Here is a 26,634-nt window from a genome sequence, read left to right on the forward strand (position 1 = left end):
CGAGTTATTCGCCGGCCGGTATGGCCGAGCGGCTCTAGCCGCTACAGTCTGGAACCGCGCGACCGCTACGGTAGCAGGTTCGAATCCTGCCTCGGGCATGGATGTGTGTGATGTCGTTAGGTTAGGTTTAAGTAGTTCTAAGTTCTAGGACTCTGATGACCTCAGAAGTTAAGTCCCATAGTGCTCAGAGCTATTTGAACGAGTTCTTCATTTTTCTGTCCACAACCCGTTTATCATCCATTACATACGGAAACATTTATATGCGTCTTTCCTACATACACGGCGCCACAATTACATCTAATGGCCAAAATTGGAACTCCCGACTAAATTATTGTCTATTGTAAAATTTTTGGAAGTTGTGTGTCAAGTCCCGCAAATTCTAAAAACGAGTACTGTACTTATGTTATAATGTGCGCAACCTTAGCCTAGAGAACGAAAATATGAAACCTAACGCGGCTAGTTATAATAAACTGGTGGTTGCTTCTCTTGGAGGACATAGCTAAAGTGGGCCCAGAAGTGCCTCTTCCACACTTCTGCCTTCTTATTTACTACGCTGTTGCATTTCTCTGTTAAACAGCAATAAATATCAGCTTCCTCTGACAGGCTTTGAAGGGCTCTGAGCACTATGGGACTCAACTTCTCAGGTCATTAGTCCCCTAGAACTTAGAACTAATTAAACCTAACCAACCTAAGGACATCACACACATCCATGCCCGAGGCAGGACTCGAACCTGCGACCGTAGCGATCGCGCGGTTCCAGACTGTAGCGCCTAGAACCTCTCGGCCGCTCCGGCCGGCAATCTGACAGGAAACATACCTTATACACAATATGAAATATCGTAAAACAGCCACGGAACTTATTTTAACTAGTGCCTTTAGATTTTATACTTTCTTTTGGATTTTCTATAATGTTGCACACACTGCAAACTTAGGTGCAGTATTGGTTTTTGGACTTCACATCTAACGCTAAAGGATATTACTGTACAGTAACATCGTGGAGGACTGTGAGACATTCGTTTTGGGATAGTGCCAACTTCGTTAAGTGAAGACAGCTGTCTTTTAGATTAAAGCTGATCATAGCTGGATTGTGATGCAACAATACGAGATCTTCAAGGAAGCGTTTTGTGGCTGACAATGAATGTGTGCTGCCAGCTCTTTAATTTGACGGTGTCTTACGGTATAGAAGCTTTAAGGCATGTTATAACAGAGTACCATTTAGATAGGTACATAATTGGCAGTACGTATACTACTGCAATGTATTGATTTGTTTCCTTTTTTTGTATCACTTGATAATGGGATAACGTAGTTGCGAAACGTGTTGCGGTAAGTATATCACCTGTTTTGCAACCGGTGCGTATGATTCTCGTAACTGATTCATGGGACACCTGTACGCTGGATTTACAATAGATAATTTCTTGTTGTTAAAAACACCGTTGATTTTAGTTTTTCAATTTTAGTTCCCAAATCTTTCTACAATAATCTCGTTATTTATTTCCTTCCACCTGGTCAGCATATAATTATTATTATTTGGTCCACTCAATATTAAGCAGTCAAAGAATACGCCATAATTTGAAAATTTAGTTTTCTAGTGTGTATAGCCTATTTCATAAATGCTATTCTATTACATTACGGTAACAACACAACATGAATTAAAAAGAAAGAAACGCATTGTGATATCTTGTCGAGACACATAAGCCTACCTTTAAAAGTATGTCATAATGAAATCAGCAACTTCGTGATGTCATAGCTATATCTATACTCCACGTCCCACTTTCTGATAATAGGCTAAGTTAATCTCGGGTATCACTATCATTCACCCCATTCCTGTAAGATTCTTCCAGCGACCCTCAGTCTGTTTCCTGCACAGTTTTGTGTGGTCAGTCTGTTTTTGGTCGCTGCGAACGGGTACTTCTAAGTACTTCACTGCCGTCACTGTTTCCAATGGTGTTGAACAATAACGTAATAAGTAGTTGATTTCTTCATCTATTTATACGAAAATTGTTATATTTATTTAAGTTCTGGGTTAAGTGTGAGGACGTGCACAAGACATCATTCTTCTGCCGGTCTTTTGGCGTTGCAGCCTTTCTGTAGATGACACGATCGGCGAAAACCTCGTGGAACTTCCGACGTCATCATTTATATATAAAGCAACGCGAAATGAACACAGCGATGACAAACTGCTGTAGCAATTAATGCACAGAGGTACATCGATGAGAATTACAGAGAATTCTGAAGAAAGATAAAACACATATTTATATACTTTATAGGTATTCTGTATGGATCGTCTTGCTCATACGGACATCTATGAGTTGCCAATTTCACGTTATACATATGTGGTGCCACCGGCGCGAGCACGTCAGAAACGTGCATTTTGAGTTCCATTTAGAGTTTTGGCCATTATTTCCAGCTAAGGAGTCACGTACACAATGTCCATCATATACCTTCCATGAAAGAAATCCGTCATTGTCAGATTCTGACATCTAGGTGATCGAGAACAGAAAGCAGCCGTATCATGTCCAGTACAACCGTTTGGAAGAGTTTGATTTAAAAATGTGCGAAGCTTCCGATTTACTGCGCTTGCGCAAGGATGGAAATTTTGCGTCGTCTTTTTGATTCTGTGCTGGTCTTTTCGAGCATCACTATGCACTGAATAATTATAGCAATTTCCATTCGGTATTTTCATATTGAATAGCCGTGAATGCTGTAGACAGTAATGGCCCTATAACAGTCCGTGGGCACTCCTGAAACTGCCCTTGCATTTCATGATTTCACCCTGTCAAGATTAACCTATTGAGTTTGGCTAGGAAGTTCTGAACCTAATCATAAATCCAGTCAGATACCCGGTAAGCTAGCTTTATGTTCACTATACAACACTTTGGAACTGTATTAAAAGTCATTTCTACGGTATATGGTAGTACTTGTTTATTTTCACTTATGAATTTACCGTTGTCAATGGTTTACGATAGGGTGAGTGCAACAACTAGAGAAACTAGCAATAATAAGCGACAACAAATGGAAGAACTAAGTACTCAGTTATACCTCCGTAAGTGAAAGTAGTGTCGGCAAGGCTAGAAATAGAGAGGCTATCCCTCAGTAACAGGTGCATATCCCCGTGAAGGAAGGATACAAGAAACTGATATGCCCTATCAAGACATTCAAAAGGAAGTAGATCAAAAGAATAAAGATTATGCGATCATAAGTGGAGGCCTTAATTCATGTGTAGGGAATTTGCGGATATCTGGTTCACTTGGAGGAGCTGGTAATAAGTAACAGTGGATGCGATTTGCGCCACTTACTAACAAGGGGAGGCCGCCAATTGTGAAATTCAGATTCGATTCATACTGCGCATAATAAAAGCTCATGGCCAGAGGTGTAACGTGGCAAAGCATCAAGATGCACTTCTCAGCCGTTGTCGAGAAAATCGACGGTTAAAAGAAACCGTTGCGGTGAAATACTCTCTACGATTTTTCATTTCCTACAGCGTCGTGACGCAGCGGTAAGCGCTCGGGTTCGTAATCTGAAGGTCGCCGAATCGAACCTCGCGCCATGCAACCTTTTTTTTTTAGTATTTGTTTTTGTAATATATATATATATATATATATATATATATATATATATATATATATATATATATATATATATATATATATCGTGGGGTCTCTACTCTAATTCGAACGTTTGACTTACACTATACGTATTCGTTTCGGAATATCGTTTCTACGTCTTCCGTTAACTACATGTGTAAACATTATGAAGACTATTAATAACATTTGTGAAATACAACTTTGTTTGCGGAAAACATAATCATGTTCGAAGTCGCCAGTTTTTCCACGACAAACGACTTTCAACAACTTATTATATGCATAATTGTTGTAACTGATTGCCGGGAATATATATATATATATATATATATATATATATATATATATATATATATATATATATATATATATTGAATTACAAAAACAAATACTAAAATAAAAATTGCATGCCACGAGATTCGATCCGAACCCGAGCGCTTACCGCTGCGCCACGACGCTGTAGGAAATCATAAATCGTTGAGACTATTTCACCGCGACGGTTTCTTTTAACTATCGATTTTCTCGACAACGGCTGGCAAGTGCATGTTGGTGCTTTGCCACATTACACCTCTGGCCATGAGCTTTTATTATGCGCAGTATGAATCGAATCTGAATTACACAATTGGCGGCCTCCCCTTGTAAGACATAACAAAATGAAAATATCTACAGTTTCATTCATAAATGCCCATGATGAGCCGTAGGCTGTAGACTGATTGTTGACTATGCCATAATGAACGGAAAGCTCGGAGGACTAGTGCAAGATGCAAGAGTACAGATCAGAGCCCTTCCCGGCAATTACCAAGGTTAACCTGATCGTCAGATGGAAGAAACAAACTGTTATGAAGAGTAAACTAGAAGGTGAAGTTTTCAAAGTCTACCTTCTTCAACAAGACGGTGTCTATTTCAAAAGCGAGTAGCGCTTTACTTGTAGAACGCGTTAACGGATAATAATATAAATACAGAATGGAGAAAAGCTTAAAAACTCCTGAAACAACAAGAACAAATTCTGCACGGTTACACGTAATAGAGAAAAGGCCTTTGCTGAAACACTGTCAAGGATTATGACTAGAAAACAATGATAAAATTGAGCTAGTGAAAACAGACAAGGACAAAGAATAAGCTGATGAAATATACCAACGAGACAATGTTACATTTGAAGACATAAGAGAATCATTACATCAGATGAATAGAACAGCGGAAGGACCAGACAGTGTTAATGCAGAACTTAGCAGATACGGGGCCGTGTTTTAGAACTTTCGCTGTTGCATTTGTGAAATGTTGGAGAGTAGTGGTAATAATCGTACTGTGAAAAAAAAATGCGTGTGAAAATCACAACTACAAATTAAATGCACGAATAATTAACAAACGGAAAATCAATAGCTGACGTCCTCCTCTTGCTTTAGGGACAAAATGGGTTTAGAAATGGACAATCATGAAGTGAGAATAAACCAATAGTGCCGCAAATAACCGAAAAGAGACGAGAATATAACCAGGGGACTCATATTGCAGTTTAAGATCATGAAAAAGTTTCCCATAGAGCGAGCAGGTATAAGCTCTGGCCGGGCATGGATGTTTGTGATGTCCGTAGGTTAGTTAGGTTTAAGTAGTTCTAAGCTCTAGGGGACTGATGACCTCTGAAGTTAAGTCCCATAGTCCTCAGAGCCATTTGAACAATTTATAAGCTCTGGAATGTAATGGAAAGCGGAAGGTGCAATAAACGTTTAATAAAATGATTCAAATGGCTCTGAGCACTATGGGACTTAACATCTGAGGTCATCAGTCCCATAGAACTTAGAACTACTTAAACCTAACTAACATAAGGACAGCACACACGTCCATGCCCGAGGCAGGATTAGAACCTGCGACCGTAGCGGTCACGCGGTTCCAGACTGACGCGCCTAGAACCGCTCGGCCACACCGGCCGGTAAACGTTTAATACAAGCGACAAAAAGTTTGTTTTTAAATAACAAAATTTTAATTAATACAAGCTAAGAGAAAAATAATCAATAGCAATTATCAGAGGAGTACGGTAAATGTGGAGTCTCTCACCCACTCGACTTGTTATGACGACGAAGCCAAGAAGTTAAATACACAAGTTTACATGCTTTACTCCTTGCTGATGATCAAATAATTTTACAAGAGACAGACGATGCTTTTTAAATTTAAAATACCATAAAATTAAACCAATGTTACGGCTTTTAAAGGATAATATCCTGTACTTTTTAAAATATCGCTGAATGTAAAATTTATTGAATAGGAATCTCATTTTCAGCTGTCGGATGTGATATACGTTACGAATATAACAACGACATCTCCAGCAAATTAAACAAGTTTCAAATGATATGTAGCGCAATACATAGAAAATTAGCCAATAAATCTAGGAAAGAAGCAATGACAAATTTCCGCAAAGTAATGACAACATCTACGCTCACTTACGGAACAGTAACTAAGAACGATCAAGCCAGTATACAGTCAGCTGGAATTAAATTTTTAAGGAAAATAAAAGGATATAATGTAAGGAAACAAATAAATAATTCTTAAACAAGAAAATAATCAAATATATAGTGCGTGAATGAAAGAACAGAACGCGTATAGCGAAATGAAAGAAGCAAATTGAAACAATGGGTGCAGAAAAAATTGACTTTTAATAGACTATAGACTTAAGCAAAGATAAATGCAGGAAGATAAAGGAAAAGCCGGCTTCCGTGGAGACGGAAAAGGCCGTAACCTTATTCCTTGAAGTGAAGAAGAAGAAAAAGAAGAAGGTTTATTACTGTACATCTGACTTCACCGTCTTTTGATTCTAATCCAGGTCGTTAGAATCTATACATTCTATATTTATATGTTTTTCGTTGAGAACGCAATATTAAAATTTATATCTTAATTATACAGCAATATTTATAAAAAATAGAAATGAATGCAGAAAAAAAAGAGTGAGGTAAAAGATAAACCAGCCACCAAACGAGCCTCTGATCCTGTTCAGTTACAATACCAATCATTAGTCTCGAAATGTCTCAGAATTTCTGACCACACAAATGGCTACATCTAAGTTTATACCTCTCTTAAACTTCTGAAAAATGACGCTATGTAGCTCGGGAACACTCGATACTTCGCATTACCATTTAGATTCGTGTGACTTTTATTTTTGTAATTTATACAACTATTTATTATTTGCTCACGTTTTTCTCAGAGCTGCGTACAATTTTTCACAGAACAACCTAATAAAACGGATCTGCATGTTAAATATGGTATGCCCATAATGCAGAGGTGGTGCGTTTACGAGACTAGTTTGTTCTATGATCTGCTCTCCTGAATGTAGCACTTCTGTATTACGGGCACACCATGTTTATTACGCAGATCTCTCTAATGAAGTTGTCTTGTAAATGTATCAACGCAGTTATGCTCTGGAATACACTTTAAATTCAGAAATTGGTTTGAAAATGAACGTTAACGTTCCTAACTAGTCACCACCAAGAAATTGTACGTAACTGTGACAGAAATCCGAATTATAACCAAGTTTGACTATTCTGTCCAACTTCAAACCATTCAGTCCACTCCCCGTCTCTAGTCCCTGTAAATTACTATGAACCACTGCATGTTTAGTCGTCCCTATTTCTCCGTTATCACAGATATTTGTTACCCCGTCGATGGGGTAAGCATCATATCCAGTAATGAAGTTCACCTTTCCATTAGTGAGATCATCTACGCATGCTCGTAGTATGTCTTCGACACTTGGGAAAATAGTTGTATCGTTCCAGACGCTCTGTCATCCATCTGTTTTTCAGTACTGGAGTTGAATTTTGTACTTGATATTCACCCCTGTAATCACTTCCACTCCTTCGAGTCTGCCTCGACTCAACCTGAATGTCGATGGGCAGATCCCAAGTATTATCAGTATGGGTTCGACATGTGTTGTACCGAAAGATCCAGAACTGATAAGCACGCTCCTCTGCTCGTATCTAGGGATGGATCTGGAGTTCTCGAATAGTTGCCAATGCGCTCATACACTGGCCACGAAGCAGACTTTAGTACTGAAGGTAGGGTTGTGACGCGCCTGTAAGACGTAGTTTATAATTAGTGCTGTAAGCTCGCAGAAACTTTTGCATGACTTTTTCTGTAGACAGCTTAATCTATACAATAAAAATAAAGCTGTAAAATTATCATCTCTATCTGTTTGTCTGCTTGAACACTCTGATCTCCAAACTATTGCGCTAATTTTCACAGAGTTTCCACAGATAAAATGAGCATATCTTCGGGCAACATATATACTCTATTTCATTAAAACCGGATAACGGAAAAAAATTAGTAACCAAAGTTTTATCGGAAACGATCGTGTCTGCCTGTTTGAACAGGCTAATCTCTAAACCCACTACTAATTTCCATGGGATTTTCACGGGTGACTTGAGCATAGATTATATCAACGTATAGCCTTTATTTTGTCAAAATCAGACCACGAAAAAAGGATGCCGTAATTTAAAGTTTTATCTAAGACCGACATGTTTGTCTGTTTAAACACACTAATCTCCAAAACCACTACACGAATTTTCACGTGGTTCTCACACGTAGCTTGAGCGTATCTGGAAGAAATTTACAGGTTTTTTTCATCAAAATCGTATTAAAAGAAAGAAAAAGATACCGTTATTTAATGTTTTATCTGAAACAGTAATGTCTGTCTGTCTGTTTCAAGAGGCTAATCTCCAAATCTACTCCACGAATTTTCATGGGGTTTTCATAGGTAACGTTAGCGTAGCTTGAGGCAACATATAGGCTTTATTTCATCAAACTTGTATCACGGAACAAAAGATATCTCAATTTAAAGCCTTACCTGAAAATGTCGTCTCTCTCTTTGAACATGCTAATCTTCAAATTTGCTATTCTGCTGTACCATTTTCATAGAATCTTCACAGGTAGCTGATCGTAGTTTTGGGTAACGAAAGGGCCTTATTGCATCGAAATCGGATCACCGAGACATAGGGGAACACATTTACCCTTTACTCTTTGATGTTTGGACTGTATCGTATTTGTGAAAATGATTTTATTGATTCATATGTTCTGGGTGTTACAATTCAGTGTAATGAATACAATGCTTATACAATCCTCAACATTCTTATTCCGTATTTCCTTACTAATATTATTACATTCGAGTTTAGCTCTTTTTGTTGGTTTTTACGAATTTCGACGAATTTTGGTATGGCCATAGCTTGGAACATAAGTAACCTTAGAAAGTATAAAAGAATACTCCTAATAGCATAAATTAGGGTATGGAGCATCTATTTTTACATCAGTGAACATAAACTATCTTAAAATAATGTTAAATTGGTTGCATAATATCCACATTGTGCTATATACAGTTCAGAAGTGGAGGAGAGGGACGCACATAACTAGCTGTACTTACCGGAACAGGCAGACACAAAATTCATCCCTTTTATTCAAGTGGACTCCTAAGTACGGACAGCACTTTCTGCGTAATATAGAGGTGTTGTTAATTCTAATCCCGGAACATCTAGTCAGAAATGGTTGGCGTTTGGTTAGTATGTACGTAGGTTTGTGTGATACTGTGACTACCTTATTATTTGAACATCATCGTTGCACCCGATCGAGCATACCACTAGCTCTTTCCTTCACCTTCGCCAGAAAGTTCGCAATACTTACTACTATTAGCTTGGCATAAACTAAGTCTCCAGGTAGTCTAATTTATTGCCACCGTTAGGTTCCCGAACATGGAACAGTTATTACAAACAGATGCTCAGCGAAAAGTAAGAATTCTGAAAAGTAAGTCGTTACCTTCCATTGTAAGAACAGTAACTCACGAGTTTGTCGCTAAGACACCAGAAATCGCGGTTGAACCTCTGTGACTACTAAGGTACAATAAAATGTAGGAAGGACTACCCGCGCAGTTTGCAAGGGGAGAGTTTCACGGTGCATTAATGCAAAGAAAGTATCTCCAGGCGCAGTCTGCGCTTCCCCCCAGACCGCCGGTTGCGGAGTAATTTTTTAAAGCACGAAACCGCTTCACCGTGGTCTCGTTATCTTTCGAAAAGGACGCCACGGAATACCGTGCACTCTGAGAGACGCTTGCGGCATCCAAAGAAAAGTTGTAAGGAGGAGAAAGAAAAGAGACTGAAAAATCCGCCCGCAAAAAGGGAATTGGATCTCTGTTAATACTGTGTAAACAGGGCTTCAATCGATATGTATTTCTCTGCTCACACTGTAGCTGTCCTAGTTTAGCTTTTTGTTTCCCTCCGTTTCTTACCTTCGTATCTGCAAAATCTGCAAAGCCTACTGAACCTCTGCCTGGATTAATGTGCCTTTGTAAATGTAACCGCCACCCTCTATTTCGAAATGTTTTCAGTTATCTTCATTTCGAGCTAATTTTACCCATAATTCTTTAATTAGTTCAGTATTTTACAGCATTTCTCTCAATCACTTTCCACACAACTGGATCATTTTAAGCAAAATAAATATTACAGTAATCACAGTGTTGCCATAAATTAAAGGAAATTATTTTATTTATTCACTTAAACCTGCACGTTTTGGCCAAAAGATACCCTAAACCATATAAGGAATGTGAAATTTCATGTGCAATTTTTCGGAGATTAATTCTTGCAAATACTGTGCATACAACAATTATTCGTTGATGTTTAATTTATCATCGTCGTACGCTTTTTCTGCGGCAATATCAAATAGTCTATAGTCTATTCGACTTGGTACAACTATTTTGATTTCTCTAGCAGTATACTATTTGTCTCTGCAAGTCATATGTTCTGTGTAATAATTGTATGCCATACTCAAACATAAATAATTTGTATCATTGATTGATTTAAGTTAGAAATAATAAATAACGTCATAATGGAATTTAACCATGTATTTGTGCTTGCAGATAAGAATAAGGAATTAAACGGGGCCACCTCCTTTCAAGCGTATAACTTTATTTTTATCTCCATTTATATTTCAACTAGAAGATTTAAATAAAATTTTGTTATGGATTTGGAATGTGAATATGTTGAGACCAGGTACAAGATCTGACGAAAGCTTTAGGAAACCCATAGGTCTCTTTCTGCATAAACTGTAGCGATGGTAGGGGTGAAATGGTGTGTAGCTTTTATACCCAAATATATAGTTTTTAATTTACATTCTGGACAAAACACCCACTAAAGACATCGTCTTAACATCCGTGTGACTTGTGACTGATTTCGTTTGACAGGCACAAAGCACACATAATGTAACCACAGGAAAAAGTCTGACGTACGTTATCTGACGAACAAAACATGCTAACAGCGCCGACGCGTCATTGCATGAAAACAATGAGACCTTGGTAAGCCGTTGGAAGGATTGATTGGCGACTCCATAGTGTCCTGTGCACTACGACCAGATAATGGGTATACTTGAAAGGAGAGACAGCATTGGTCGTATATTTTTGTTTATTATCGCAAAATCGATTTTCGGTCACTTAGTGACCATCTTCAGTGCTGTAATATATAACTTAGATTAGTAAGCACTGGTGTCAATAAGCTTACGGCGATCACATAGACTATTAGCCGTAAGCTTATTGACACCAGTGCTTACTAATCTAAGTTATATATTACAGCACTGAAGATGGTCACTAAGTGACCGAAAATCGATTTTGCGATAATAAACGAAAATATACGACCAATGCTGTCTCTCCTTTCAAGTATATCGTTGGAAGGAGTTGGCACCACATCTGAAGATGCAAGTCACTTAATTCCCGTCAATTCCGGGGAAGGGCGCTATGATTTCTGACTCCATGTTCAATTACATCCCAGATGCATTCGATCGGGTTCACATCTGGCGAGTTGGGGGTGGCAACACATCAATTGGAACTCACCACTCTGTTCCTCGAACCACTCCATCACACTCCTGGCATTGTGACACGGAGCATTATCTTGATGACGAAGGCCAGTCTGGACAATGATCGGGTGCGCATCATCACGTTACGTGCAGAAGGCTCGTGAATCAGGGAAGTCGTTATACGTGTGCTCCGTAGTCAACGTGATGTGTTGCGGACATGGAATCGGTTCCAATCGACAGCTAATGTTGAGCGCTTACACTGCACAGTCTGACCTCTTTCGATAGGTGGACGGGATGATAGATGTCTGTGACTTTTAAGTCTAGGGAGCAGTGGGCTGAGAGCTCCAGAACTGTATTCAGCGTTCGAAGAGACTACAGCAGAGGTATCATATAAAACTGTGAGTAGATGACTGCATGATTTGAATGTCCATACGCGACGACCGAGCACCACGCCGGTACAGTACAACACCATGGACAGACAGGCAGCGTCTCGTGCAGAAGGCGTCGGGTGCTGTTTACGGACAAGACTTGACTCTGTTTCTACCCTGAAAATCTCAGATAACGTATTTGGAGAAATCGCCTCCAACACTGCGTCCCCCACGTACAACATGATGGTGATAAAATGATGTTCCTGAAATGGCATTAAAACGGGTCACCGTACACCTCTCGTGATTTTTGAGGGCAATCGAATTGCTCTACAGTGCAGGGACGAAATTCTGCAACCAATAGTGGGACAATATCATCAAATTATCGTGAAAATTACATCTTGCCGTGTATATATGTGGTTTTTTTGTGAGTGTGTATCAAACACACGTTACAGCCTTAATAAACGGTAAAATGTTGGTAAATAAAATATCAAGACACTGTTGAATATCGAGAAACGTAGTCTTGCGTATAGTGGTTGGACGAAAATACGGAAACATCACGACAAATGAGTGGTTGAACGTAAATGCAGACGGTAGCAAGGCTATAGGTTGCGCTGTCGTTTTTGACCAGAAACGACACCTGTGCTATCTCCTCAATGCGTTGCTAGTGTCAGATGCAGTCTGTACGCATTACATCGGAACTAAGTGAATTCTAATCTGGGAAAATTGTTGTTGCTCTATGGTGGGTGCTTCCAGAACAGAGGTAACCTAAGCGTTTGGTGTTTCAAGAGGCGCTGTATCGAAGATTTATACGGCATACAGGGAAAGCCGAAAAACATCAACCGGTAAGACACATTATGGTCAAATATGTGTTTTGCGTGAACAGGGTTCTGACGAAATATAAGAGGACGGCTGCTGCAAAAGTCACTGCAGAACTGGATATCGCACTCGCGTACCCTGTCAGCGCAAGGGCAACACGAAGGGAGCTGCTTAACCATGGACTGGCAAGGCGAGGTGCAATACCAAAAGCACTCATTAGTGGTGCAATGGAAAAAAGTCATGATGAGTCCTGTTTCACATTGTTTTCAAGTCCTGGTAGAGATTGTGTCCGAAGAGTGAAACGGGGTGGAGGTTCGGTGATAATTTGGGCAGCCGTATCTTGGTATTCCATGGGCCCAAGGTTACTCTGCAAAGTCGCATTACTGCCAAGGGCTGCGTTACTATTGTGGCTGAGCAGTTCCACGCCATGGTACAATACTTGTGTCCCAGTGGTGATGCTGTGTTACAACGGGTCACCTGTTCACAAAGCTTCGATCGTTCAGTACTGGTTTTGTGAGTGCGATGATGATGAATTGTCTCATCCCCCCTATGTACCACAATCGCCATACCTCAATACTATCGAGCCTTTGTCGGGTGAATATCAGGAGTCAGGATGTATCCAGTGGTAGCTGTCAATACGATAAGTGTGTACTTCAGACACATATGTCCCCAGAACATCCTGCTTATAAGAATATTCCATCAGAGGAGTTACTTAAACTACACTAAACTCTGCCCGGACAGGCCATGAAGGCAGAACGGTACCGACCTCCCGCCGTGTCATCCTCAGCCCACAAGCGTCGCTGGACGCAGATATGGAGGGGCATGTAGTAAGCACACCGCTCTCCCGGCCGTATGTCAGTTTACGAGACCGATCAGAGTAGTAACAGTGTCATGAAATGACAGTTTGTATACAATTAACGCTGCCTGTCTTGTTGCTGTGCGTATTCCTTACTTAAAATATAACTCGTAGCGATTTCACGTTAAGTATTTTGTAAGAGTGGGTTGTCACGTTTATTTTATGTTGTTCATTCATTTGTCTTATACGATTTAACGGCTATACGTTGAAGATAAATATAAATATGCAGTGTGGAAGACATACAGCCGTAGTTTCCTGCTACGCTACTAGTTCTATGAATAGATCGTGTGACTGGACTGCCAGCCGGCAGCTGTGGCCGAGCAGTTCTATGCGCTTCACTCCAGAAGCACGCGGCTGCTACGATCGCGGGTTTGAATCCTGCCTCGGGCATGGATGTGTATGATGTCCTTAGGTTAGTTAGGGTTAAGTAGTTCTAAGTTATATGGGACTGATAACCTCAGATGTTAAGTCCCATAGTGCTTAGAGCCATTTGAACCATTTGAACTGGACTGCCAAAGAAGATTTTGACGTGGAATCCATATTTTAGTTGTAGGAGAAAACCTGGTGAATAGGGGAAGAAAGTGACAAGCAACTTGCATGGAAAGGAAAGTATGAAGATGAATGGGATGGAGTAGCTTGGGAAAGCGATGTGGTTTTCAGCATAAACTCACTTACGCAGCATGAAGAAAAATTAACACGCTTGCGCTTCAGATCCGTATTTCAAGCACAGTATCAAAACAAAAGCATCTGTAAGAAAATTTCAACAGTGTACATATTCGGTAGAGAGTGATCGATGAACCACAGTAATTCGGCAACACTGTAATCATATGTGCCAAAAAAATATCATTTAGTAAGTTGCAGCAGCGCTACATCGGGTATGGCATAATGTACAATGTGGGAGGTGGATGATTCGATCCCAGTGTAAACTTATTTGTTTTTATTTCGTAACTCTAGTCTGCATGCTACGATATGTGGCATCCCATTCATTATGCAGCTATCACAGCAGGTGTTGCAAAACCAAGTGCAGTTACTCACTGCTACCACAGATATTATTATTGCACTCTTAAAGACTGATCTTGTCTTTGAGCGTTCACTGTTCCTTTCCTACGAACTGCATTGCTGCACGCCTTCTATCCACTGTGCGTATTTCATCTCTCCCTTTCAGTCTCAAGTATTCCTCCTTTCTCTTTCCGCAAAAGTAGATAACATCAACTACATCCACCTCCTTTTTGTCTAGCCCAGTATTCTTTCCCCGATTACTGAAGTCATGCTTTCCGTGGGAAGATTGAAGCTCGAATCCAAACATAAGCATCGCATAGGCACATCATTTCTGTGCATCATTTCACACCATTTCATCGATTATATTCGAAAATATTTCCCGTAAATGTCTGCCTTGTCAAATTTTCCTTCTACCCAGTATACACACAGGACGAAGTCTTGTTACAGACATTTTTGCAGACAACGCCACAAAGGCTGCACTAGACTGGAGAATGCTGATCTTCGATTCTACGATCGGCATAATGAGCAGAACACATAATCTTCCAACACACGCACACATTTGTTATTACTTTCGTCTGAGACAATGGACAATATTGTCCAAAAAATAAACTAAAAATATTTGCAATCCATCTGTTCCGACCAAAATTTTTCTTGGGTCTAAGGCAAATACCGGAAATGGTAACACCTTCCATTCTTTTCCGGTTGAGTGCCATTGTTTATAGCAAACGATGTTTCCCATCGTGACTGTTGAACACACCATAGCACAGATTTTCCTGACCCACGGCCGAGAGCTACAAGAGCAATGGACCCATTATTCGCGTTTCAACCTGACGATATTGAGGATGTTTACAGCGAACAACGCTTCAACGGACATGATGAAACAAGAGACGTGGCAGACATAAACACACCGGGTGCACGGGAAAAGAAACGTAAGCGCTATAAAGGTAAATATAGACTGTCAACTGTAATCCAGTCGACATAGAAAGGATTTTCAAACGTCGAGAAGGTAGGAAAATTATTAAAGCGCTAACGTTGCAGGTACTGCAGCAAACTGCTACATCTCCCTAAAGTCAGCGGCATAATTACTTCTTTTATTGTATTTTGTTTTATAAAAAGGTGAAGGAGAGAGTAGTCTTCTTCGTCTTCTTGTTCGAACCCTGAAGCGAGAAGGTCATGTATAGAATAGCACTGTAATTTCAAAAAAATGTTCAAATGTGTGTTAAATCTTATGGGACTTAACTGCTAAGGTCATCAGCCCTAAGCTTACACACTACTTAACCTAAACTATGCTAAGGACAAACACACACACCCATGCCCGAGGGAGGACTCGAACCTCCGCCGGGACCAGCCGACTGTAATTTCTTTGGGAAATAACAGAAAATTATATGTGAAATATGTTCCCATTAAGTAATCTGAAGTTATAAGTGTCTTTTATTAATATTCCATCTCTTCGGATATTTTTCAGCCCATTACGTACGTTGGAAATGATCGTTTTGGTGACACAACGATTGCGCGCCGTAAGCACGCAAATGTTTTCACGATTTTTAAGTCGAGCCCATAGACCATGTATTCAAAGAAGTTCGATCATTATTACTGATATCATGCAAGTCATTTTTTCCACAGAAAATTCGTCCGTGGTGACCGAGCGTTTCTAGGCGCTTCAGTCCGGAACCGCGCGACCGCTACGGTCGCAGGTTCGAATCCTGCCTCGGGCATGGATGTGTGTGATGTCCTTGGGTTAGTTAGTTCTAGGGGACTGATGACCTCAAATGCTAAGTCCCATAGTGCTCAGAGCCATCTGATCCATTTTTTCACAGAAACATAATATGTTTAAATGTGTGTGAATACCCAAGGGACCAAACTGCTTAGGTCATCGGTCCCTAGACTTGCACACTACTTAAACTAAGTTTTGATAATAACAACACACACACCAATGCCCAGGGGAGGACTCGAACCCGACGGGGGGGGGGGGGGGGCGCTGTCCGTGACATGACGCCTCAAACCGCACAGCCACTCCGCGCGGCAGAAATATAATACTACACGTTCTTGTGTCATCAGCCTTTCCGCTTAACAAAGACGATCTCTGGCATTGAGCTATCCACATGCAGAGCAAGGAAAGATTCCATACATTAAAGTCAAACAGATTGCTGAGAAATAGTTTCATTTAACATTACCAATTAACAAATTTAAAGTAGGTACACATGTGTTTCATTAACCTCCTACTGCAGTAATATATGGGGATTCAGCTGCCCCCACCGATGTCGTTTTATGCAACTCACAACGCTATATCTGACCTCCAAAAACCACGCGCGAGGTTTCTATATTCTCTCGCTTACTATGCGTATAAGGCAGTTGAATTTTGCACTGGTATATTTTGTCGCTCCAAGCCGTTATTTTCGAGTTATTCGGGGGGAAATGTACAAAAGTGACCTTCAAACGCATCTCCAGCCCCACATGCATCCCTCATCAGCCAGGGTTGCTAATATATTGTCCGTGCCACGCCCTCCTACCAATGTACAAAAATCTTCTACCGCGTGAACTATTCCCGATATTCGACTGCGTTTGTTTTCTATTGATTGGGCTATTACGGCACCAGCATACTTGGCTACTTCGTGGACATTATTAATTTAGACGTGTTCGTGATGGTAATGAAAGAAAAACAACTATTTAAAAGTTACGTTAAAAGTAATTACGTTGAAACTTCGATCCGAAATTAACCCTCACAAGCAAAGTAGTTTCGCAGTCAAAAGCCTCACGAATACGAGTACAACGATTTAACTGTTTATTTTGTAATCTTAAAATTCACAAAATTGTTAGGTAAAAATTAAATAACCATCACTTTTACAATTTATAAGTGCTCGACCAAGCCGGCGGCATAGTAACGCCAGTCAATTAACACCAGAAATGGTTGAATGTGGGAAATAATTCGTGCAGTCGCAAATTTTTGTGCAGTGGTAGGAGGGAGTGCCATGAAAAACATCCTAGAATTTCTGACCAGGGGTGCTGAGTGTTTGAGTGGAGGTGCATTTGAAGGTCGCTTTTGTGCATTTTTCTTTAATAACTTGAAAGCTACAGCCTCTAACGGAAACGAATCCCAGCATAAAATATAACTACCTTAAATTTCCAAAAAAAATATCTTGCTCTTCTTTGCTGTAGAACTAATAATTTGCGCGTAGCAAGCGAGAGAATATGAAAATATCGCGTGGTTTCTTAAGGCCAGATATCCGTAAAACGGCATCATTAGGAGCATCTGAATCATGCTATAGAATGCCGGCTGCTTTTGCGTGCGTAAATCATTACAATCAAACTTCGAACTTTTTCAAGAAATCTGAATATGTTCATTTTTGCCGAAATTACAGTACCGATTTCTTAGTCGTTTGTCAGAGGTTTGTAGAGGCTGTTGAACGTACAGTGACGAATGAAACAGCAGAGACTTCGTTGAAGTCCTTCGCATGAAATCTGATCACAGTCCTGAAAGCAGCTCGGCGACAGGTGCTTCTGGTACCAAGAACATGAAGACTTTCCCGACGAGCGTGACGAAGGCAATCCAGTATAGAAATACAGAACATCGCAAAGTAGAAAATGAGAAGCAAAAAAGAAATTGAGAGTCACAGAAATGAGCAATAGGAATAGGCCGTTGGCTTTCGCTGTGGAACATGGACGTACAACCATAACACAATAAGCAGAGGCAGGTAACATTAGCGACAACTTACCAGACAAGGCTGGAGGGGTGTCTGCAGCGCCGGCCTACCGGAGAGGCCGCTCCTGAACGGTGTACAGCGGTGTTCGCTGCCCGTCGCCTCTTTCTCGCCACTGACGTGCTTTTCTCTCAGAGCCGGCCGTGTCCTTACAGACGGGAATGCGGTTCACACTCCACTTAGGAGCGCTCTTCCACGAATAAATGGCTTCTCTTCTTCATAGTCGGTAATTTCGTACGTTATCCGGCTTTCGTTCTCTCTCTCTCTCTCTCTCTCTCTCACTGTCTCTCTTCAGCTAAGCGATATCTCAGAGCAAAACACCGAAATTATCATCGGAGCCTTTGCCTCCTCGCGTCTATTTTGCGGAACTTCAGTACAGGAATTAAAATTCCAAGTCATCCGTATTTTCCGCCACTTCTCGTTTTATTGTTGCTGCTACAGCACAATCGAAATAATGTCATTGCGACGTGTCCACTCAGAGGGATTCAGGACACCGGAAGTGGTGTAGCTTCCAAATTTTGGTATGTGCTGCCGTCCATCGGTCAGTACATTAAAGATCTCAGTTCTGCCAGAAGGCGTCCTCGCACAGCGTGAAGGTGCTTTCACAGTACGCAGCCTGCCTCTTGCTTCTCGTCTAATGGCAATCCTAATGTAGCATATCAGGCATATCATTGAACGCAACACACACACGTACACATATGCCGTTCTAGCCACCTGGCAGACTGACTGTCACAAAAATATCTGACGATTGTATGATGTCTTTGTGTGGTTAATGCCATTAATTCTTCGTGTAGACAAATTCTCTCTACACAAAAAGAACGAAGTTAAAACTGCACGCCAGATAAAAACTGAAACCTGTCTAACGCAAGTTCTTACCATAAACTACTGCTCAAAACTGATTAGTTTTAAAATAATTACTACTCACTCCTTTCCTTCACAAAATATAATTTGAACGTCGAGACTCAGGTGACTGAAGGAAATTCGGATTATTGTTTTCAGTTCACACCTCAGTACGAAAAGATCTGTAATCCAGATATAAACAGTCAAAATAAAATCTAGTTCTTAACCTGCAGTTTTCAAATACAACTGAAGCCACTATACACCAGTAGTTAACGCTGCACAGTTAGTTTACTTGAAAAAAGCTAAAGTAAATGATAATGAGATTAAAATGAAGTAGAATTTCCTGCTTTAATGTTCAGAGCTGCGTATGGAACAAATTCAGCCAATTCCCATCCAACTACCCTCACGGTGTTGCCAACGACTGCCTTACCACTGGCATTCACCACTTTCGGGAGTATAAGACGTTATTCAGAAACGGTCACTTTTTTCGGTGAGACTGGTCCAATTTTGAGGAAATATACTTCTTTAGCCACAGAAATAAAATGAAATGTTCATTGGATACGCATTAGCACATCTTGAAGAGGTACTAGACCTCAGGTGTTCAGTGGTTGCTTATGTGATTAATACCATATCGAGGAGAAGTTTGAATGAAAAATGTTTCTAATGTTTACACGTACTAGTAGAACTGCGCTTTGTAGCGGCAGATGGAAAAAATATGTGACGGGGACTCCACACGTGTGAGTGGATTACTGGTAAGGCGGTGACCGAGGGTGGAGTCGTGTAGTGTGTCCGATCCCGTAGCTTCGTGAAAAACACAGTTCTTTTACAGCAGACAATGTCTCTAATGTAAACACTCGGTTGGGTGGCAACAGCACAGTGGAGCTGACTGCCGCGCGCTGCGCTGACCGAGTCAACGGCAGGTAGGGAGGCCGCCCTCGCGTCACAGTGGGAACTCGCCGACGGGTGACGTGCGGTGCGCCTCTCAGGGCGGGGCGACTCTGGTGCTGCTGCTGCCGCTGCGACGCCGCTGCCGAGACTGGCCGGGCGCGCGTCGCGACGCCTGTTTTATCAACTTGTAGGGGGAGGGGGGAGGCTGAGGCGTCGGTGTGCGCGCGCTGCGTACAGGTGGGCGCCGCGTCGAGGGGTACAGCGGTCGCGGGCCGTAGGGGAAGGGGGAAGTGGCGGGGGAGGGGGAGGGAGGGGCGCCTGGGAGCGTCGCCGGGGGCTGCCTGTTGCCTGCCCTGCTGCCAGCCACGCCACCTTGCTCCTCAACTTTTCTGTTTAATCGCTGCAGGGATGACCACGATGAATTTGGAAGTCTCGTCCGTCCGGTCCCATACCATACCGAAGAGGATAGTTTGTCTTACACCAGTAAATCCCTGTCTCGGTTTTTTAAAGTATCCAATTCCCATGTACAAGACATCTATCTCCTGATATATGTGTCGTACGTTCATGTACCGCAATTTTACACGTAAATTGAGTGGTATCTGTGGATACTGTTAGCAAAATGTGCTACCAACAGAGTTAGTAGTAAAGAAGTAACAAATTAAAACGTGTTGTGGATGCACAAATTTTACTACATGCACAGTGAAATTGTAGTAGCTGGTATATACACTACTGGCCATTGAAAGTGGTACAACAAGAAGCAATGCAGATGATAAACGGGTATTCATTGAACAAATATATTATACTAGAACTGACATGTGATTACATTTTCACGCAATTTGGGTGCATAGATCCTGAGAAATCAGTACCCAGAACAACCACCTCTGGCCGTAATAACGGCCTTGATATGCCTGGGCATTGAGGCAAACAGAGCTTGGATGGCGTGTACAGGTACAGCTGCCCATGCACAGTACCACAATTCATCAAGTGTAGTGACTGGCGTATTGTGACGAGCTAGTTGCTCGGCCACCATTGACCAGACATTTTCAGTTGGTGAGAGATCTGGAGAATCTGCTGGCCAGGGCAGCAGTAGAACCTTTTCTGTATCCAGAAAGGCCCGTACAGGATCTGCAACATGCGGTCGTGCATTATTCTGCTGAAATGTAGGGTTTCGCAGGGGTCGAATGAAGGGTAGAGCCACGGGTCTTAACACATCTGAAATGTAATGTCCACTGTTCAAAGTGCCGTCAATGCGAACAAGAGGTGACCGAGACGTTTAACCAATGGCACCCCATACCATCACACCGGGTATGGCGATGACGAATACACGCTCCCAATGTGCGTTCACCGCGATGTCGCCAAACACGGATGCGACCATCATGATACTGTAAACAGAGCCTGGATTCATCCATTCGTGCACCCAGGTCCGTCGTTGAGAACACCATCGCAGGCGCTCCTGTCTGTGATGCAGCGTCAAGAGTAACCGCAGCTATGGTCTCCGACCTGCTAGTCCGTCCTGCTGCAAACGTAGTGCAGATGGTTGTTGTCTTGCAAACGTCCCCATCTGTTGACGGGGATCGAGACGTGGCTGCACGATCCGCTACAGCCATGCGGATAAGATGCCTGTCATCTCGACTTCTAGTGATACGAGGCCGTTGGGATCCAGCAAGCGTTCCGTAATACCCTCCTGAACCCGCTGATTCCATATTCTGCTAACAGTCATTGGATCTCAACCAACGCGAGCAGCAATGTTGCGATACGATAAACCGCAATCGCGATAGGCTACATTCCGACCGGTATGAAAGTCGGAAACGTGATGGTACGCATTTCTCCTCCTTACACGAGGCATCACATCAACGTTTCACCAGGCAACGCCGGTCAACTGCTGTTTGTGTAAGAGCTAATAATGAGCTAAATATTTGCATATCACAGCATCTTCTTCCTGTCGGTTAAATTTCGCGTCTGTAGCACGTCATCTTCGTGGTGTAGCAATTTTAATGGCCAGTAGTTCATTTTTTTATGTTTCATCATTTTGTTGGGTCTTTCAGCGAGAAAAAAAATTGTGATGGTTTAAAATCATGAGTAAAGTTTGTTGGAAGCCGCTAAGTGCTCTCATCCTGAAATATTAGAGAATACACTAGGGGGAATTTTCATGCCGTGAGTTACACTGCCTCTACACACATACACAGCTTTGAGTTTTATTACTTGACTTAGTTAGCGTGTTACATATTTAACGTAAGATTATGACAGCATTTTAAATCTTTAATTCCGTCAGTAATTGAACGAAATATTGAAAACAAAATTTGTGATGCCCGTAGAAGCTGCTAGATAGGCAGTCTGCAATTGATGCTGTCCGCCATGAAACACAAACCAGTTTATATAATACAGACTGAACACACTATGAGGTTTCGGAATTGCAGCCGGATCTTGTTGACTTTTTGCCACAATATTTCAGCTGTCAATCGTCCAGCCATTTTCAGGTGTGTCCGTCACTGGAGACTGATGTTTTTTTCCCTTTATTGTCATTTCATATCCTGCCGCATGGGGGCAGGACTGAGCTGGCAGTGGAACAATACGCCGCTCTTCAGCCAAGAGACTACATAAAATATCACAGGAGAACAATACATGCAGTAAATACGGGGATAAATGATGAAATTTACACATGAGGGGCAAAAACAATTGGAGTTAAAATATAAAAAAAGGGTTAGTTTGACGAAGCATGTATAGATTTCTTTCTTTATTATTTTTTTGTATTTATCGACTGCTGGTTGACAGTGTCGACTTTATAGCAAAAACCGGCGCGGAAACGCATACGCATTGGCGGACGTCACAGGAGTGTCTATCGAAATCCATGACCTCTGCAAATACTGTTCCGCAGGCGTATACGTAAAGGTGAAACTACATGTCCGCCCTCTTTCGGAATGCGCACTCGCGTAGCTAAAAATGAACGTCAGATGTCGCCAGACTTGTCATTATGAATAAAATGTTTTCTCGCAAAAGAAATTAGAGATATCACCGGATCCCACACCTGGTCCAGTTTAAAGCGCCGACACGATTTATAAGATTTTGTGCTATATATGTTTCCACAGACTCTTTAATTACTGAATCTCAAAAGGATCTCGCTGGGGCCAAGATTTTTGTGACACAATAGTCCATAGAGCGTCCTATGGTAATGCAATGCTTAGGTACGGGCGACTTATTGGGCTGCGAAATGCGAATGTGGCACTCATGTTTAACGCACCTATCGTGTATTGTGCATATCGTCTGACCTACGCACGCTTTTTCCTCAATTCCGGCATTCCACAGACACGGATCGTGCCCTACCAAACCGAGGAGGGCACTAATCTTTGCTGGTGGCCAGAAGATTACTTTAACTTGATGTTTCCTTAGGATCCTGCCTACTCTAGACGGTGACTTTAAACTGGACCAGGCCTGGGACCCTGCGATGTCTTTTCTTCTGAGAGAAAAGATTTTATTCCTAATGACGCGTCCCGCAAATTCCGAGAGAGGGCCGACATGCAGTTTCACCTTTACACATTCGCTACGCGCCACAGATGGAACGTTATTTGCAGAGGGCGCGGATTTCCATAGAGGATGCTGCTGTGACAGCCGCCAATGCGCCTACGTTTCCGCGTCAATTTTTACTATAAATCCGACACCTTGAACCAGCAGTCTCTTAGTCACTCAGGTTGGAACCCTTACAGTGTTTACTTGCGAGTACGTGCGCGTCGTTCGTTACGGTCACGAGTTCTGCTCAACGTTGTTTAGTTCTGTTAGTTTCTCGAGTCGACATTGATTTATCGTTCGCCTTCTAAAGCACCGGTATTTTTCGTATTTCTCCTGGTGCACCGAGAACTTATAGGCGACAGAAGTTAGTGTATTTTGCCTGCCAGGGCGCTGGATACGTCAGTCGCGCTGCGGCAAACCATGAATACAGCCAAGGACAGGAATCCGCGGCCTGCTCATTTTTCCGCCGCGGCAATGTCACCGTTTCTACCACTCTTGGTTTTATTACTGCTACAGCGTATTTGATCCCTAACATATCACTTCTTGAAGGAGACCTCTGTACATTGACATCATTGGAAACACTTCACGAACTGGTCTCTGACCACGACCGTATGCTCCTGCACCTTATTGATATTGCTCTGGCTTTAGACATCTGTTCTACCTTTCGCATCACGGTTTTGGACAAATTTCCCAGGATTCTCAACAATACCACTTGGCAAAACCTCGACCTGACAACGCCTGTCAATCTGGTTAGTGCTATTGATTACCTAACCACGAAAATACAGGAGGCAACGAAGGCGTCTACTTCCATTGTCCCAAGGGCTTTAACCCCACTGGATGACATACCTCCCTTATTGCACGAACTAAAAATCCAGAAGAAACGCAACCGCAGGTGGTGGAAGCAGTTTCGAGAACCTTGCAATAAGCATTGCATGAGGCATCTCCAATGCGAATCCTGCCACCGCCTCGCTAACTGGAAAACAGAACAATGAGGACAAAATGTTCACCTTTCTCCTCCAACGTTAATCATAATGGTCTGTTGTCTGAGCCCTAGAATATTCCACAGTGAAAACCAACAATCCCATCTGCAGAGTGGATGGCTTAACTTATGCTGTCCTCTGTGTGGTACAAATTCTGGCCATTTAATTTAAGGCCCAGAACCAATTGCTCGTCCAGGACGTTATGCCTGATGAACTCTAGGATGAACATGATATTCTGGCAACTGTTACCACTTTCAGACGAAGACCTCCTCTTACTGCCCCTTATCTTACGTCCCAAGCAGAAGTCCAGCGGATCCCCTGGTGGAAGCATGGGCAGTCGCCTCCAGGTTTGGATGGCATCTTAAATAAACACCTCCATCGTCTCCCATTCAAGACACTGGTTTATTTACCAGCATCTCACAACTGACCCCTCCCCCCCCCCCCCAAACACGCACACAATGGAAGCAGGCCAAACTGATTGCTTTCCCAAAGGCCTCGAAGGATCCTATGGTCCCTACTAACAACAGACCCATTACCCTTCTCTGAATTTCATGGCAAAGGTTCTAGAATCTTTGATCCTTCACTACATTTCCCATTGTACGGCGGTGGCCGGGACAATCTATCTGGAACAGTTCGGTTTTGCTTCTCATCTGCTTGCTTAGGAGTACAGATGTCAGTGAGGGCCTTAACACCAACATGTCGACATCAGCAGTTTTACTGTATCAGCAAAACACGTACGACATAATCGGGCAGGATAATATTTTGCACATAATGCTGACACAGAAGACCATGCCCGACATCTATGTCAAGTTCACCGGCGGGGTCAGGGATTTTCTCTGCCTCGTGATGACTGGGTGTTGTGTGCTGTCCTTAGGTTAGTTAGGTTTAAGTAGTTCTAAGTTCTAGGGGACTGATGACCATAGATGTTAAGTCCCATAGTGCTCAGAGCCATTTGAACCAACCAAGTTCACCTTGTTGGTTACTCAGCACGGAAAAACGCTCGACCTCATGTCACATGTTGATGGGTACCACTCAAGGCTCTGTGTTGTCCCCTATCCTCTTCAACATTTATGTAACTAATATGCAAGTCATCCCACACTGACAACTGTAGCAATACGTCGATGATACAGCGTTCTATACGACTGGCCGCAACATGGACCAGCTCACTGCTCATCTCTACATGGAGGTGGATGCGACAGTCACCTGGTATCATTCAAACAAGATTGCCCTCAATGCTGCCAAAACTGCGGCAGTCTACTCCACCAAACGGCGCCCATTTCTCTGCTACTCACTATTGCAGGCGTCCAGGTCCCATGGTGCCCGGGTACCAAGTATCTAGAGGTCTGGATGGAAAAAAAAGTTGTTCTGCCATCGACAGGCAGAATACGCCATCCAAAAAGGACAAAAGCTGACGAATGCGTTGTACCCCCTCTTCAACAGCAGGGAACTGAACTTCGGAACCATGCTTCGACTATACTAGATGGTTGTCCACCCTCACCTCATCTACTGCTCCAACGCATGGGCCACAATTAGAGCCTCCCGTAGTAGACCCTCCAGCGTCTGCCGAATAAAGAGCTTCAGTGGAGCTTCATGCCCCTCCCCTCGTGAGGGTTGTTACCCTCCACGATTAAACAAACACGGTAACTCTAAATACATTAGCCGGACGCTGTGCCCGAGCGGTTCTAGGCACTTCAGTCCGGAACCACACGGCTTCTACGGTCGCAGACTCGAATCCTGCCTCGGGCATGGATGTGTGTGATGTCCTTAGGTTAGTTAGGTTTACGTAGTTCTAAGTTCTAGGGGACTGATGACCTCAGATGTTAAGTCTCATACTGCTTAGAACCATTTGAACCATTTTCTAACACATGTATTCGAGAGAAGGCTAGGTGTCTCTATGATAGTGTGGATGCCCTGCATGGTACCGTCACTGGCTTACAACACATTGGCACCACGACTGCCCGCCACTGGCACAGCTGCCCTGCTCCTCTTACCAACCTCGAGAAATCAGATTCAGACCACGCTCTAATAAAGCGTCAGTCTTTATATGACCACCCGGTATGTGACGTCCAGAATACGACCATCAATATCAGTGCCCATGTAGTTGAGTGCCCTATTGTCTGCTACCTTCCACTATCGGAGGGTCGTATTGGACTTTGAGTCCCACCGCCGCAACTTCAACGTGCACATCAATGATGTCATCGGTATGTTGTCATTGTAGTATAGTACAATTTTACTTTTATACTAAGGCAGTAAGACAGACTCACCAGTGACGCCGTATCTCAACTTATCACAAAG

At 42.3% G+C, this 26,634-nt stretch overlaps 1 long non-coding RNA gene across 1 annotated transcript in view; it reads right to left on the bottom strand.

The window, feature by feature from the left end:
* The window catches only part of LOC126203354 (uncharacterized), a 920,708-nt gene extending 901,417 nt beyond the window's left edge, over positions 1–19,291 (bottom strand). The window contains exon 1 of the long non-coding RNA XR_007540259.1: positions 18,143–19,291. This is a non-coding gene — a long non-coding RNA (uncharacterized LOC126203354). The remainder of the gene's footprint in view (positions 1–18,142) is intronic.
* Positions 19,292–26,634: the final 7,343 nt, after the last annotated feature.

This window comes from Schistocerca nitens, chromosome 9 (genome assembly GCF_023898315.1).
Source record: "Schistocerca nitens isolate TAMUIC-IGC-003100 chromosome 9, iqSchNite1.1, whole genome shotgun sequence".
Taxonomy (NCBI): domain Eukaryota; kingdom Metazoa; phylum Arthropoda; class Insecta; order Orthoptera; family Acrididae; genus Schistocerca; species Schistocerca nitens.